General features: G+C 38.3%; 1 protein-coding gene and 1 pseudogene across 7 annotated transcripts in view; both read right to left on the reverse strand.

Moving 5' to 3' along the window:
- The window catches only part of Magi2 (membrane associated guanylate kinase, WW and PDZ domain containing 2), a 1,336,576-nt gene that overhangs the window by 1,171,110 nt on the left and 151,064 nt on the right, over positions 1–14,402 (reverse strand). The window lies entirely within an intron of this gene.
- Positions 1,762–8,931, reverse strand: LOC125399972 (proteasome subunit alpha type-6-like; annotated as a pseudogene).

Genomic DNA, 14,402 nt, shown 5'->3' on the forward strand with positions numbered 1-14,402 from the left:
GATTATTATCCTATAATAATATATATATTATTTTAGGATAATATATATCCCTGATATAGATCAGTTAGTTTTATTGACTCCAGATACAAAGACAGCATCTTTAGCGTGCGAGGGGAATAACAACCCACACAGATTCCCTCTCCTCAGGATTTTTCCTCAGTAATTCCTTAAGCTTTGTACTAGTTTTCAACTTTGAATGTTTCCCCCTCAAACTGATCTACTGTTACTCAAGGACTTTGTGACTCCTTCAAAGACACTTTGTATATTCATTTTCATCAATTGTTTGACTGACTGATTGTATGTTTAGGAAAGATGGGAGGAGCATATCAAGGTACAGGTCTAGTGGAACTCAGAAAATGACTTGCAAAAATTGGTCCACTCCGTTTGCCATATGAATTCCAAAAGATCAAACTCAGGTCATCAGATTGAGAGCAAGTACTTTTACCCTCTGAGCCCTCTTGTTAGCCCTACAATTTCTTTAGCCGCAATCCAGCTCTAGAGTTTCCGAATAACATAGTATAAAGTAACTACACACTTGGAAATAATTTTATCCATTCAACAGACCCTTAGCTATTCTTACGCTATTCTTACAGGCTATTGAGGTTGATGCTAGTCATGACTGCATCAAATTGTTTTTCCTGACCTTATAGATCTCCTACTCTATTGTCATACACAGATTTCTAAACCAGTATATTAGATAGCTAAACTGCACACCTTTCTTGCAAGTCAAGTTCAACCATTCTTGTCGCTAACTTGATTCACTCATACAACTTTGGGAATCTATATCTTCACTTTCAGAATATTGTTATTTTTTTAGTAGTAAGATTATATACATTAGAATATAATTAGAGTTCAGTTTTTTATATTTGCAAATTTCCATGTTCACTACAAAATTGCTTCACTCACATTTTTATTGTTTAATTCCTGATGTCACTATTCATTTCAGTTAACTTCTCATTATTTTCAATATGCATGCAAATGTATTTCTCAAATAGTCAAAGAATGATTCTACATGCTGACAGCATAGTGTTGGGTAAAGCACTTAAAATAGCATTATTCAAGCAACTTAATGCTTATAAATAACCACAAGTGTCATAGGCCTTTGGAAAGGATCTTTCAAATATATTTTTTTTGCCTTTCAAAGTAATAACGTTTGCAATGTATTTACTTTAAATCTAAACCTTTAAAGAATACGGGTCAGCAACTGGTTAGACACAGGGTTTGAAACCCATCAGGATGATTCATTACAACGTACATTCATTGCATCAGAAGGCATGTCTGTACCCAGTACTAATGACTTCCCAGACTTCCTTTGTCCAGCTCCTGGCAAATGCTAATATCTTTTAATTTACCCCAATGTGCCTACTCTAGATGTTTCATAGAGTTCCAATCATACAACTTCCAGTGCCTTGTTTTTGTCTTCTTTTATTTAATGGATATCTATGTTTTCAGGTTGAACTATGTTGCAACCCATATGAGCAATTCCCTCCTTGGTATTGACTAATGCCCTTCTGATGTGTGTATAAATCATAGTTTCTTCAGGCAATCATTCACTGATGCTTGTTTGGGTTCTTTCTCCCTCTAGTACTTTAAATATTTGGGTATCAGTTTCTGTGTGGTCATGTTTTCATTTTTTTTAATATTTTTATTTCCCAAAGGACTGTTTCTATTTATAGAGTCCTAACCAGTTCAGTGGTCGCAGGAGTGGGAAAGGTTCCATCCTCAATCCTGGGGCTTTACGTGTCTGTTGTCACCCAACACTCAGGCCGGCAGCGTCACAGATTTGGTAAACTGATACCATGTTCTGTCTTTCTCTTCCAGAGCAACAAGAAGAGCACCAATCTCTGCTTCTAGAGAATCCTGGAATTAGGATTTTCAGCTATAACTCCTCCAACGTCCATTTCTGAAGGTTTAAGTCAATGGGCAGAACAGTAGGCAGCGATGTCATCTCGGTTTCCACTGTTCATTCAACTGTGCAATCAAATTTCTTCTTCACTTTATTTACAAGGAGGCTAGTTAACTCTATTTGTTTAACTCCTGCTTTAAGGCCACAGTAATAACCTGCAGGGTCACACTTGTACATTTGAGGGCCTTGTTCTTTATCTATACCCATTAAACTCACACCACATCCAAAGCAGCCTCATTTCGGTACTCTGTGTGTAGATTCGAGACCTCTCGTCAGTCCTCTTGCACAGCATGCCCACAGGAATCTGGTGCCATATTTGTATTTCCATTTAGCTGTTTCGTAGCAAGCCCTCTGTTCCTGGGAACCGCTGTCACCTGTCATTCCACTCCCAAAAGGGCCAGTGTTTACAGTGATCTTGAACGAGTGAGTCAATGTGCTGGAATCCAGTAATGCGCTGTGTGCTTTCTTATATGTGACCATTACTGTGTATTCATTTCCTCTGACAGCTACAAACGCCATTCAGCCCTGATTAACAACAGCCTTAAAGAGCCTGCTTTCAGAAGAGAAAATAGGTATTGGCAGGCAATACTGGCTCTGAAACCATGGGAGGTGCCCTTCCCGCTACGTAAAGCACAGCCTGGCTCAGCCTGGCTCAGCCTGGCTCATGCGGTTTTCCGTTCCTATCAGCTTCTTCTCGTTGAACCACTGGGACACATAGTAAGTTTCTCATTTCCATTTTAAGAAGATGCTAATCTGTTTTTCAAATGCCCATATCACTTTCAACCCATATGCAATTGTGAGGGTCATAATGTCTCCATATCATACCTGAAACTTCCTTTCCGTTTTTATAATCAATCAGATGTCCATGAGGTGGTAACATGTTGTGCTTTTAAATTGCAATCCTTTAATGACAGATCATGTTAATAACTTTTCATCTGTTTGCTGGTCTTCTACATGTTGTTTTCAATATATTGTCTAGTCAAACCCTTTATATATTTTATGTCTGTATCCTTGGGTGTGTTGAATTGTAATAATTCTTTACATAATCTTAATATGTCTCTTATCAGATATGTGATTTGCAAATATCTCCTTATATTCTGTGAATTATCATTTTATTCTCTGTGTCCTTGGAAATGAATTAAAATGAAGATTATAAAGTATATCTTTATACTTGACTCCATTATTGGCAAATTTGCTGTTATTTCTGGAAATCATTGCTAATCTAAGTAATAGTGATGTGCTTCTTACATTCTGTTGTAAGAGTTTAAAAGTTAAACAAATTTTGATAAGTGATGTAATATTTAGTTAAAGCAAGATTCAGCATCATCATTCCACAAATGGATGCCAAGCTATTTCCTAATTCAAAAGGCATCTTCTTTCAAATCTTTCCTCTCTAGTCAAAATCAATATACCACCAATGTAGATTTTCCTATCGAGTCTCTCACCTCAGTCACTTACACATAAAGTCAGCATGGGAATCTAGTGCCACTATCACACTGCTTTGTGTCCTATAACTTGGAGATTAAGCTTTAAAATTTACAATTTTTCAACTTTGTAGCATAGTCTAGTCTCTCGTCACTACTTTTCATGACTGTTTTGTTGCTACTCTGGGTGCTTTATGCCGTATGTTTTCTGGGTCACCTCAATTCTCATAAAGGCAACTCAGCTGGGATCTGAGAAGAGTTAGGCCGAGTCTGAATCTGCTGTGTTAGTAGCAAGCAACCTACTTCTCGACTTTGTTTCCTCAATTAATTCTGGGGTTCGCTAATCATGACATCAGGTATGGTTTGTATGAATTTCCCCTAAAGGACCACATATTGAAGGTTTTGCTCTAGAGGTGCCAGTGTTTCAGGGTGCAATGAGCCTAGCAGGGGACCCTTAGAACACCTGTAATTGAAGGTGGGATCCAGTTCATAAACATCTACTGGGCTTGTACTATGAACGATATATGCTTCCTACCATTGCCATCTGACATCAGAATATGAGTCTTTAAGAATGGATCTTGTCTTTGACCACAATCTATAAATCTCTCAGCTTCATACTTTTTCTTCGTAAATTCATCAGAATAAAATTTTTGGTCTTGTAACGTGAAGCTGAGAAGTACAATATCCCAACCTAGATGCCCCCCTTCGAACAATTCGCCTGGCTTTCTGCTGCACTCTGGCCACGTTTCACACCCCTCCCTTCCCTGGCCTACAATAACCTTTGGGCATCTGCTCTCCCCTTTTAGCTGTTCTAAAAGCAACTGACTGTCTCAGTGGTTTCTTCATGGTCCTGATTAAGCCATCCTTGTTTCCTGTATCAGATCTAATTACTGCCTTATCCTTTGCCTCAGCTGAAATCCTTTCCTCTGAAACCTTTGTAAGCCTAATTGTTATCATTGCTATAGTTTTGATCCACTGCCCTGTGCTGTACAGTACACAGCCCTTTGGGAATTGGAGGAACCATTACGATCTGGGTCCCAGAGAGAACAACGTAGGATATATTAGAACTCCACTATTCCCTCTCTTTAGCCCTGTCTTTCTCCTACTTGCTCTCTTTCTCTCCTTCTTTCCCTCTCTTCTTTTCTCTTGTTCTTGGCCACTGGGAGCAGGGGTGGCGGGGACTTTTCTACTTGCCATGATATACCACTTTGCCAAATCCATGGTCCCAACGAAACATTTTATTCTTCTAGGTTGACTATCACAGGTATTTTATCACAGCAGCTGGATGCTAATAAAATCATTAAAGTCTCAACTACACTGTTGTACTCAAGATGTTTTGCTACATTTATCTCATAACTGAGTATTGCAAAAAAATCCCAAATTTTCATTCTCTAGCAGCTTTGTTCAAATTATTTATTTTAGTTTATTTTCTTTGAGGTAATTTACACTTCTACTAAAGCATCTCATTGGTTGCTTTTTTGTTGTTGCTGTTGTCTAGTTCCTACCTGAAGCATCTGGGCATCTCGCAGAAATCATGGCACATGCCTTGTATTCAGTAAACAGACTAGATGTTTCTGCGTGGATTCCTACCTGTTATATGTGATTTCAAGTACTAGTAGCAGTGGTAAGCAAAATACAAGTATCAGGCAAAATGATTCAACACCAGTGTGTTAGCATAGTAAGCTAAACATTTTCCATCTATGGTCTAGTGTCGTATTCTAGAACAATATTATAGATAAGTTTAATAGACACTCATAGTCTACAAAAGGAGAATTCATGCTTTAAGATGGTAGCAACTCATTGACCAGGCGACAGAGCCAATTCACCGCACCACGCAGCTGACGTCAAGGGTTGTGCCTGTGGGGCGAAACAGCTACCTGGGTACAGGATAAAGTTGTCTTCAAGGGACTTTTTATGAAAAAAATAACTTAAGCCATGTATGGTTTCTTTTCATCAAAACCCCCCTTTATTATGGTTCTGTACATAGAAAGTAAAAATTCAAATGTGTGGTACAATAACTTGGTTTGTAGACTTGCCAATTTTGCCACGGGGTTTATTTGTTTCTCTTTGAGCATGAGACAACCAAGTTATCAAATGATGTGATTATTTTAGATTTAAATACCAAAATACAGTATAATAGTTTTATTTATTCCAATAATTAACTTCTCTGACTAAAGAAAAATGACTCTTTTGGTGAGACTTTTTTTTAACCATATATTCTAACACCAATTCCAACTTTGCTGAAAATAATTAAAATGTTAAGAAGAAAAAAGGAAATATAAAAGACAAAATGAATAGAAAATCTATTGGTATCAATGTCTGATACCAAAAGAATATTCTTATATATTTTAAGAATAGAATTTCATGAATAAAGAAAATTACAAATATTGATAGACACATTATTGCATTTTACTGTAAAATTAGAAGTTGTTGAAATATAAAACAATATATACACTACCTGAAATAATTATAAACAATGAACTAACAAAGAATATAGAGTGTAGAATTTATTATAAATATTTGCAGGCTCCACAATGTGCTATGCTTGCTAAACTTGTAATGACTTTAACTTTGCTCTTCAAAGATAACCTGGACATTGGAGAGCCAGAGGAGTAACTGACCTCCTATTTCACCAGGATTATCTAATGTGTGTTCAAAGTTTTGTTCTCTTTAAAAGGGAAGATGATGTGTGACTATTGAGGCTGGGCTGACTCACAGGAAAGGAAACTGAATTTCTTTTATCAATTTTCCCTCCAATGCTTGGTACCTGATGAACATTCAGTCACCACACTTTAGGGACCAACGTGACATTGATTATTTCTTACATCACAAATTTAAGTGATAATCTGTGACATACTACTTTAAATTTAATTGCATATTTACCTAGATGGGAATTAAATTGACATCGAAATAAATGTCTAAATCTTACACTGATGTAGACAATATAAATCCCTATGGGGAATATGAAAATCGAAAACTAGAAAGTTCTTAAGCGATTTTCTAGAGTTGCCCTGTTCCGAGTTCTTCAGTCATCATTGGGCATTAACAGAGAATGGCTTGTATCAAGTTTTAAGTACATTGGCGTACTTTAACGCAGAAGGGCTGGTGTCTTGCTTTAAGCACAAGGTCCTCCTCTGGGCACAAAGTGCTGATAGAGCCGATTACAGAACACGGTGCTCTACTTCCACTTCTGGGATTTTCTTCCCACTTGTGCCACTGCTGCTGTGATTTTGGTGCTGAGGCCCTTTGATCTGATCATACGGTCCAGCAAAAAGTGTTTGGACTACATCTATCGAACCACCCTTCAGTCGTCCTCAAGTGACAATGTAAAAGGATGACGTCGGGCAACCGTGCCAGCAGCAGTCGCCGAGAAATCCCCCTGTGTATGGGAAAGGATACGGCGGCCAACCCTGTGGTCATTTTTCACCTTTTGAGAGATCCCTCCCAATTTTAACAGTGCTAAAACGTGAAAAGTCTGATTTTTCAAATGGATGGAATATGACTTAAAACAATGGGGCTGTCAAGAGGAAGATGTAAGAGATGGATGGGGATGACATATTTCACACGGAGTGGACCAAATGGACGTCCAGCTCGCTGCTTCCCCGTTGCCTTCTTCTCTTAGCAGAGAGACTAGAAAGTGTCGCCATCCTTCCCAGGGCTTCCCACGTGAGTACCATCTCCAGAAAGCAGTTCCGTTCAGTCTCCATAAATTCCATCTATTACACTAAGTGAAATGCTAGTCATTCAATGTATTAATGTTTATTGATAACCTACACAGAGCACAAGAGGATAGCAACTACGGAACTTACCTTGCAGTAGGGGAAGTTCACATAACAAATAAGTAAAAAGAATTAATAATGAGGCTAAACCTAAGCAATCTGTTCTGGGAGGCCATCGATGACTACAGTGAATGGAGTGGGTGTGCTCTTGGGATGTGGGCACGAAGTCCTCATCACAGCTGTTAGCTACCGACTGGAGGTAGTGAATTGAATGGGTACCAGGTACAAGGGGACAGGTAGATGAATGAGGTGACAGACACCTGAAAAATGACATCTCAAAGGATCTGTCCTTAACTCCGCAGGCCAGATGAGACCAGTTTATTCCGCAACAGAAGTCCTTCCTGTCCTGCAACTCTTGAACTGAAGGAGGAATATTGTGCATTCCTCCCTCCTGGACAAGCTTTTGACTGTTTTTCTATGTTTGTGAGATGAATAAGAGAAAAAAAAGTCCACATGATAGAGTGACCCTGCCCTGAATATATGGTTGGTTGACTTGTGCTCAAAATTCAAACCAAATATAATACAGGGTTCATTTTTCATTTCTAGAATGCCAGATTTTTTATCAGAAAGCCACGAATATTGTTCTATTAATTTTCAATATTGTCTTATTGTATTACCTTTCACAATTTATTCAGGCTTTATTTAGATGTTCACCTTAATCGGGACAATTAAGTGTTAAAATATAGAAATACTAAAATTATGTCTTCTTTTTAAGTTTAATTTTAATTTAAACTTTTATACATTCTTTCCTATCCCCTGACTCTTCTCCACTTGCCCACCATCCAACTTCATCTTTCCCCTGTCTCTTTCAAACCAAACACAAAAATGCAAGCTTTAAGTTCTCAGCAAAGCCTGAACTGTGAAACGGGTGGTGATGTTTCAAACAAGAGCCACAAGATGGCAGCATAGCAAAACTGGACGGCATTTCCTGGCCACGGAATGAGCCTCTTTCAGGAACACACGAGTGGGAGATGACGGTTTAATTGCTTTTTTGTTGTTGTTTTGTTTTAATATATTTTAATTGAAAGAGGATTAGGCAGCTTTCCTCCCTCCACACCTCCCCGCTAACCTGATAAATACCTCTCATGTCCCCATCTACCCCTCAAGTTGATAGCTTCTTTTCTTTACACACACACACACACACACACACACACACACACAAAACACACACACACACACACACACACACAAATACAACTTGCCGACTTGCTGAGTCTGTTTCTGCTCTTTGTCTGTATATGGTTATAGAGCTGACCCCTTGGCATTGGACAATCAGTAAAGGTGGTCATCCCTGTGAGATCGGCAACGAATAATTGCTTTGTAACATACAAACACCTAACAGTAGGCTCTTTGCTTTTGTGTTACAAATATAAGTTTGAAAAATTATTTTACTATATCACAGATAATAAGATTGTATCTGTAATAATTTAACATTTATTAACAAACATGCTTTTGTTTCTATTATAAGTGGAAAGACTGGACTAAAATGAAATTAAAATGATCTCTATTATCTTGTCTTCCAAATTTGTATGTTGAAGTACTGAGGCCATGTAGTTCAAACCCTGCCTGTGTTTGGAGGCAGGGACTGTGAAGACTGCTTTCAGTGCTATCAATATGCTCTATTCCTCTATGCTTGCTCTTCCGATAGTAGTAAGCACTCCTGGTGCAGCCATACACGGAGGCTCAACTGTGAAAGCCAAAAAAGACCAACACCCCTGAGCCTGAGAAAGATGCCTCAGAAGAAGCAGTCCTCACCAATCTCAGGACCCATGCCTCCAGAACAGCTAAATTCATTTCGACTGTGCACCACACCCGGGAGCATTTTGTTAGAGCAAACTGACACTTTCTCTAGGTTATAGGATTTCTGAGTCCAAATATAAACCAAACACGAAAACAGACAAGTGCTTGCAGCATGGTGTAACAAACCTTACAGTAGATGTGAGTTCAAGGTGTGAAGGAATGTCCATGAGAGGGGATGCAGTACCTCAGACACTGGTGCGAGGCCTCGTAGACTATTTGCTGTGTATATTCTTAACAGTCGATAGCATTTGTCTGTGCAGGGACATCAGAATGGGAATAAATAGTACTTATGTGAAAGAAAATGTAATGAGATAAAAAGTAAGCTAAACAATATTGTCAATGTTTGAAAAGCCAGTGGTATCTTATTATCCTGTAAACTTATTAAACATGTAATAAAAATATGAGCCAGGGTTTCTCTATGTATCCTTGGCTGTCCTGGAACTCACTCTGTAGACCAGGCTGGCCTCAGACACACAGAAACCCAGCTGCCTCTGTCCCCTGAGTGTTGGGATTAAGGGTGTATGCCACCATCGACTGGCATTTTTATTTTTATACAAAAGAATTCAAATGGAGGTACTTTATATGGCAGGGCAACATTGTTCCCGAAAGTCATCATAGGTTATTAAACAAAGATCCGAGGGTCAGGAATGGGATACTTTCTTTGTTTATTTTGTTCAAGGGAGATCCCATAGGACCAAACACCATTTCAGGCTATTAGCATTGTTCCTGGTCACTCAGAGGACCTTGATGGTAAGACTCTTTTGCCGAAGACACACAGACTTTCATCAAACGACATGGGAAAAATCAAGCTGGTACTGACCTGGAAGCTTCCTCCCTGTTGGTTCGACTTCAAAGTGCTGGAAAGAATTAAGCAGACAGCTGGGTAGAGGGTGGGCATGGACAGTCTTGCCTGGCCATGAACCCCAAGAGCTACAGTACACACTGGCCTAAGAAATATGCTCATTGCTACCACAGTGTCACAAATGTGATGGGTTTAATCCACTACTTTTTGATGAGATTAAGTCTAGCTCTATAAGCTGGGGTGAGTGGTACAATAAAGCAGGCTAAGGACTGTGGCTGGGGAGGTCACAGGCTTGAAACAAACTTACTGCTGCTATTTCTCCAAGTGAACACGACACCAGACTGCCTTCTAAATACTTTTCTTTATTCCTGTGTGTTGGTGCAGCTTTAAGCCCTGACCACAGAAGCTTCTTTCTGCAGTGGATGCTGGTTAATAGAGAGACTCAGAGCTGGACAGAGTACAGAAGAAGTCATTGCACTGTTTGAATATAATTGAGACGATGTATATTCCCATATATACAAGTGATATATATATATATATATATGTGTGTGTGTGTGTGTGTGTGTGTGTGTGTGTGTGTATCACTTCTCCACAGAACTTGCTAACATTTAAATAACATAGAGGACTTGGAATCAGAAAGAGAATAAATTCCAAAGGCTGACAACAACTATTGTGAATCAGTATCTTCTGCACACAAAACAACTGATGCACTCTTGACACACTTATGAATTCACTACCTCTGTAACATGAAAAAGTGTTGCATCATATCAGGGCTCCCACCATCTTAACACAAAATGAATAAAGGCCCTTGAGTTTCTACCTCTTCCAGAGGGGCTATTGATGACTCATGTATTCTTCAGTGATATAAGAATTGATACATTGCTCATGTCCCACCAAATAATGTCCTACTCAAGTCCAGGAAGACAACTTAACTGAATCCAGACTCATTGTATCAAACAAACAGAAGACATGAAAGGATGTAGGGACTTTATTGAGAAGGGCTTCAGGAAGTCATGTAGGACAGATATGTCAAGGAGGTGAGAGATAAAATTCAACATATAAATGTATGAAACTGCCAAAGGATAATGGAATTAAGTTTAAAATGGACAAAGCAAAAATAATAAGGGAGACCAATAAACAAACGAGAGTAGCTAAGCCTTCAACAGACATGTTACACTTCGTGTAACTGAAGTGGTTAGGAATAGAGTAAAGGTCTGGTGTGGAGGGAAAGATTTCCTATGGACAAAACAATATGTAGTTACCGAGACACATGGGGAGACTGGAGTGGGGCGATGAAGTGTGAAGGGAAAATTAAGATGGAGGGAAGGGAAGGGATATGGATAGGAAGGGACAACCGCCACTAAGGGCCATTTGAGGAGTCAACGTGAAAACCTACTATTGTGGAAGCTTCTTAAAATATACACATATACAAAGAAAATAAATGGAGTCACCAAACCCTGGAGGAGACAATGCCTCAGCCAGACATCTTTCAGTAACAAGTGGAACTTCCAGTGCCAAGACTGGGTTACAACTAGTTGAGTTGTAGGTCAAAGGTGTTCCATGGAATCCTACATATATCTCAGACTATTGCTAAGGCTATTGGCTGCTTTCTACAAGGTGATGCTAAGGCCCTGTTGTGGAAGACCTCACTTCCATACTAATTGGACACAGAGAAATAGAGCTGGTGCCTAATAGTATATAAATAATATATACTGACTAATAACCTGATTAATTAATGCAATTATTTGTTGGATCTAATTGTTAAGAGGTATATAAAAGGAGATACTTATTGTTCTAATCATTCTGTTCTTGAAAAGTTTGAGATGGCTTAGCACCAAAAATGTGTAAACCAGACTAAATATTTAAGTGAAAAGGAGAGCAAAATACAATGCACCAGGAAGAAATGCTATCCAAAAACCAGTGAATTTGCAGAAACTGAACCTAATGTTAGTATTCTTGATCCAGGACACAAATGTACAATGGTAAGGTTGGAAGACGTTGTTTTTCTGTACCATCCCATCAATGTCACAACACAGCTTCTTCTTTTCTGCACTGAAGACACAGAACAACTTCCACGTTGCCTTACAGATGGAGAACCCGGATATTTTATTTGATACAACCTTCCCCAGTTTGTCACTAACATGGTAACATATTACTCCTTTCTGAACAAGTTGAAGGTATTTTTAGAGAGCCCAGTAGGGAACAAAGTCATGGGTTCAGAAACTGTTCTAGAGATTTCACTGGAGCCGGGCACAGAGCTTGAAAGGTATTAAAAGTTGTTGAATAACACATGCCTCTCACACTTTCCCTTAAATATCCCGTTTTCTCAGCTGAGTTCTTTATACGGGATGACAAAGAAGGCAATATGGGTTACAAGCACCGGGGAGTAAGTTCCATGACAGATTAATCAGATAGGGCTTTTTGAGAAACAAAATCAAACCACCTTGCCCCTCCACAGAGAGCAGAACGACAGGGTTGGCAACACTGAAAAGCAGAACAGTCAGCTGTCGCAGCATGGTGGAGCTCGTGGAAAACAAAGACCATAGGCCATGCTTTCCCAGGGAAGCCTACATCAAAACCACGGTGAAGCTCAAGTTTGTGATATTAATTTCTCTGAAAATAAAAAGATACATCTGAATTCTAGTTCCTACTTGCTCTGATAAGGGAAGGTCATTAGGTAAAGTCATTGCAGTTGCACAGTACTATCATTTGTCAAACCCTGCACCAACTGAAAGACGCCCCTGATTCTTCAGAGCCCATTAACCCCACACAGCACAGTTTGCAAGAGTCCCACAGAGAAATAATGTTGGCAGCAATTAGTAATTATCTCAAACTGTTCCTTAGCACTTCCAATTCCACAATACTTTCAAATACTTTACTAGGGGAAAACAAAGGTTCGATAATGTTAGCATGATATTTTTTGACTATTCCAATACCTGAAGAAATTAACCAGACAGATCTCACCAGTGCCATTTGGTATTTATCCTGTTTCTAGTTATCTTATAGAATCTTTATTGAAAATCACCATTTGAAACACACCGTTTCATTGATTCCAAGATCATATAAAGCATAAACCTTTGAAAAGACTTCTTGCAAAAGTGTGAAAATAAGATGCCAATTGATAATATGGACACAATTGCCAGAAAGCCAATATTTGAAAGGCTGAGGCAGTAGCTCAGTTAAGAGTGCTGGCCTAATTACAGGAAGGTTTGTGTCTGTTTTCCAGAACCACAGCTGAAATAAACAACACTAAAATGTGTTTTGTTTATATTGTTCTGCAGATTTTGTGATTGGAATATTAAAATTGGTGAAAATACATAGTCGGGTTTTTCTTATGACTATGTGTTATTGAGGAGTAATATATTAAACACACTACTTCTTCACCTCTTCCAATGTGCTAAAAGAATTTCTAATGGCGTTAAAAGGGTATATCAATAGAGCTTTTCTGTCTGAGTAATGGAGAGCATGCCCAGGTTCTATGCAGGAAATAAACCTTTCTCCAAAGAACGTGTGACAAGCACTTAAAATTTGGAATGATGACATAGACCATTGAGAAAAAAGAAACAGAGGGAACACAGACACAGAAAACAGAAGAAGAGAGATGTTGTTATTCTGCATTCACTTTGGGGGAATGTTGGGTGACTTGAAAATAATTTGGGATCAGATATTGCAAGTGCTGACATTACAAGAATGTGTCAGCATTCCAACTTGGGAACAATTTATACAGCAGATTTTAAATCACAATTATTCTGAAGTATTTGAAATAACATGCATTTATGTAGATGTATACTTTTCAAGTATGGACTTGGTAGTTTGAATAAATCTGTGTTTTATTTTCTTCCTGAAAGTTTGGGTTAAAGCACCTGTTAGCCTCTGGATCCTGTTACATTTCCAAACGTGTGAAGTAAGGCAGATAGTACATGTGATACCTAACTGTTATATAAGTAACAAAGAGTCCCAGAGGAGATAACAAATATATTTTTACATCATTATCCACAACCTTTAATAATACTTGTTTTTGGTCATGTGACTGTTCATTGTCTTAGATTAATTTTTAACCATTTTGTATAACTTGATTTTCACTTTAAGAATTATTTGAAAACATAATCCTTCACTTTGTGTGTTCACAAATGCTTTGAAAACTGAACAAAGTATTTTAATTATACCATGCTGCAACTTTCTTTTGACATGAAACAATTCATTTATATTTTTCAAATGTTTTCTATAATATTTGCATAAATTAGTCCTTGACCTTAAACGTATCAGTTTGAATTTGTCTCTGTTGGACTTACTTTTTCATAAAACATTTTCCTCCACATTTTTGCATAATTTGTATGTAGTAGGGTAGATTAGAAAATTTCAGTATTTAACTTGAACATAAGCTGTGGCCCATGATACTGCAGGAACATTGGAAACAGGTAGTTTATGTATTTACTCTGAGTTGCTATGGAGCTCCATTGAATTTTTGTTTGACTTATGAAGGGAAATCTTGAATTTACTGCTCTATGCTTAAATCTTGAAGCTTCCAGGACTCCTATCTCTGGAAAACTATTCTGTGAGGTGCCTCAAATAAGTGTAAGAATTTATACTAAGCAAAACAAATGGCAGGGAACTCACAGTCTGAGAACAGGCCTTAGAGTGAGATCCCGAGAAGTTGAGATGTCATTGAGAACGTGGTGCCAAGGGGGCTT

The sequence above is a fragment of the Myodes glareolus genome, chromosome 27, assembly GCF_982192425.1.
Source record: "Myodes glareolus chromosome 27, mMyoGla1.1, whole genome shotgun sequence".
In the NCBI taxonomy this organism is placed as follows: domain Eukaryota; kingdom Metazoa; phylum Chordata; class Mammalia; order Rodentia; family Cricetidae; genus Myodes; species Myodes glareolus.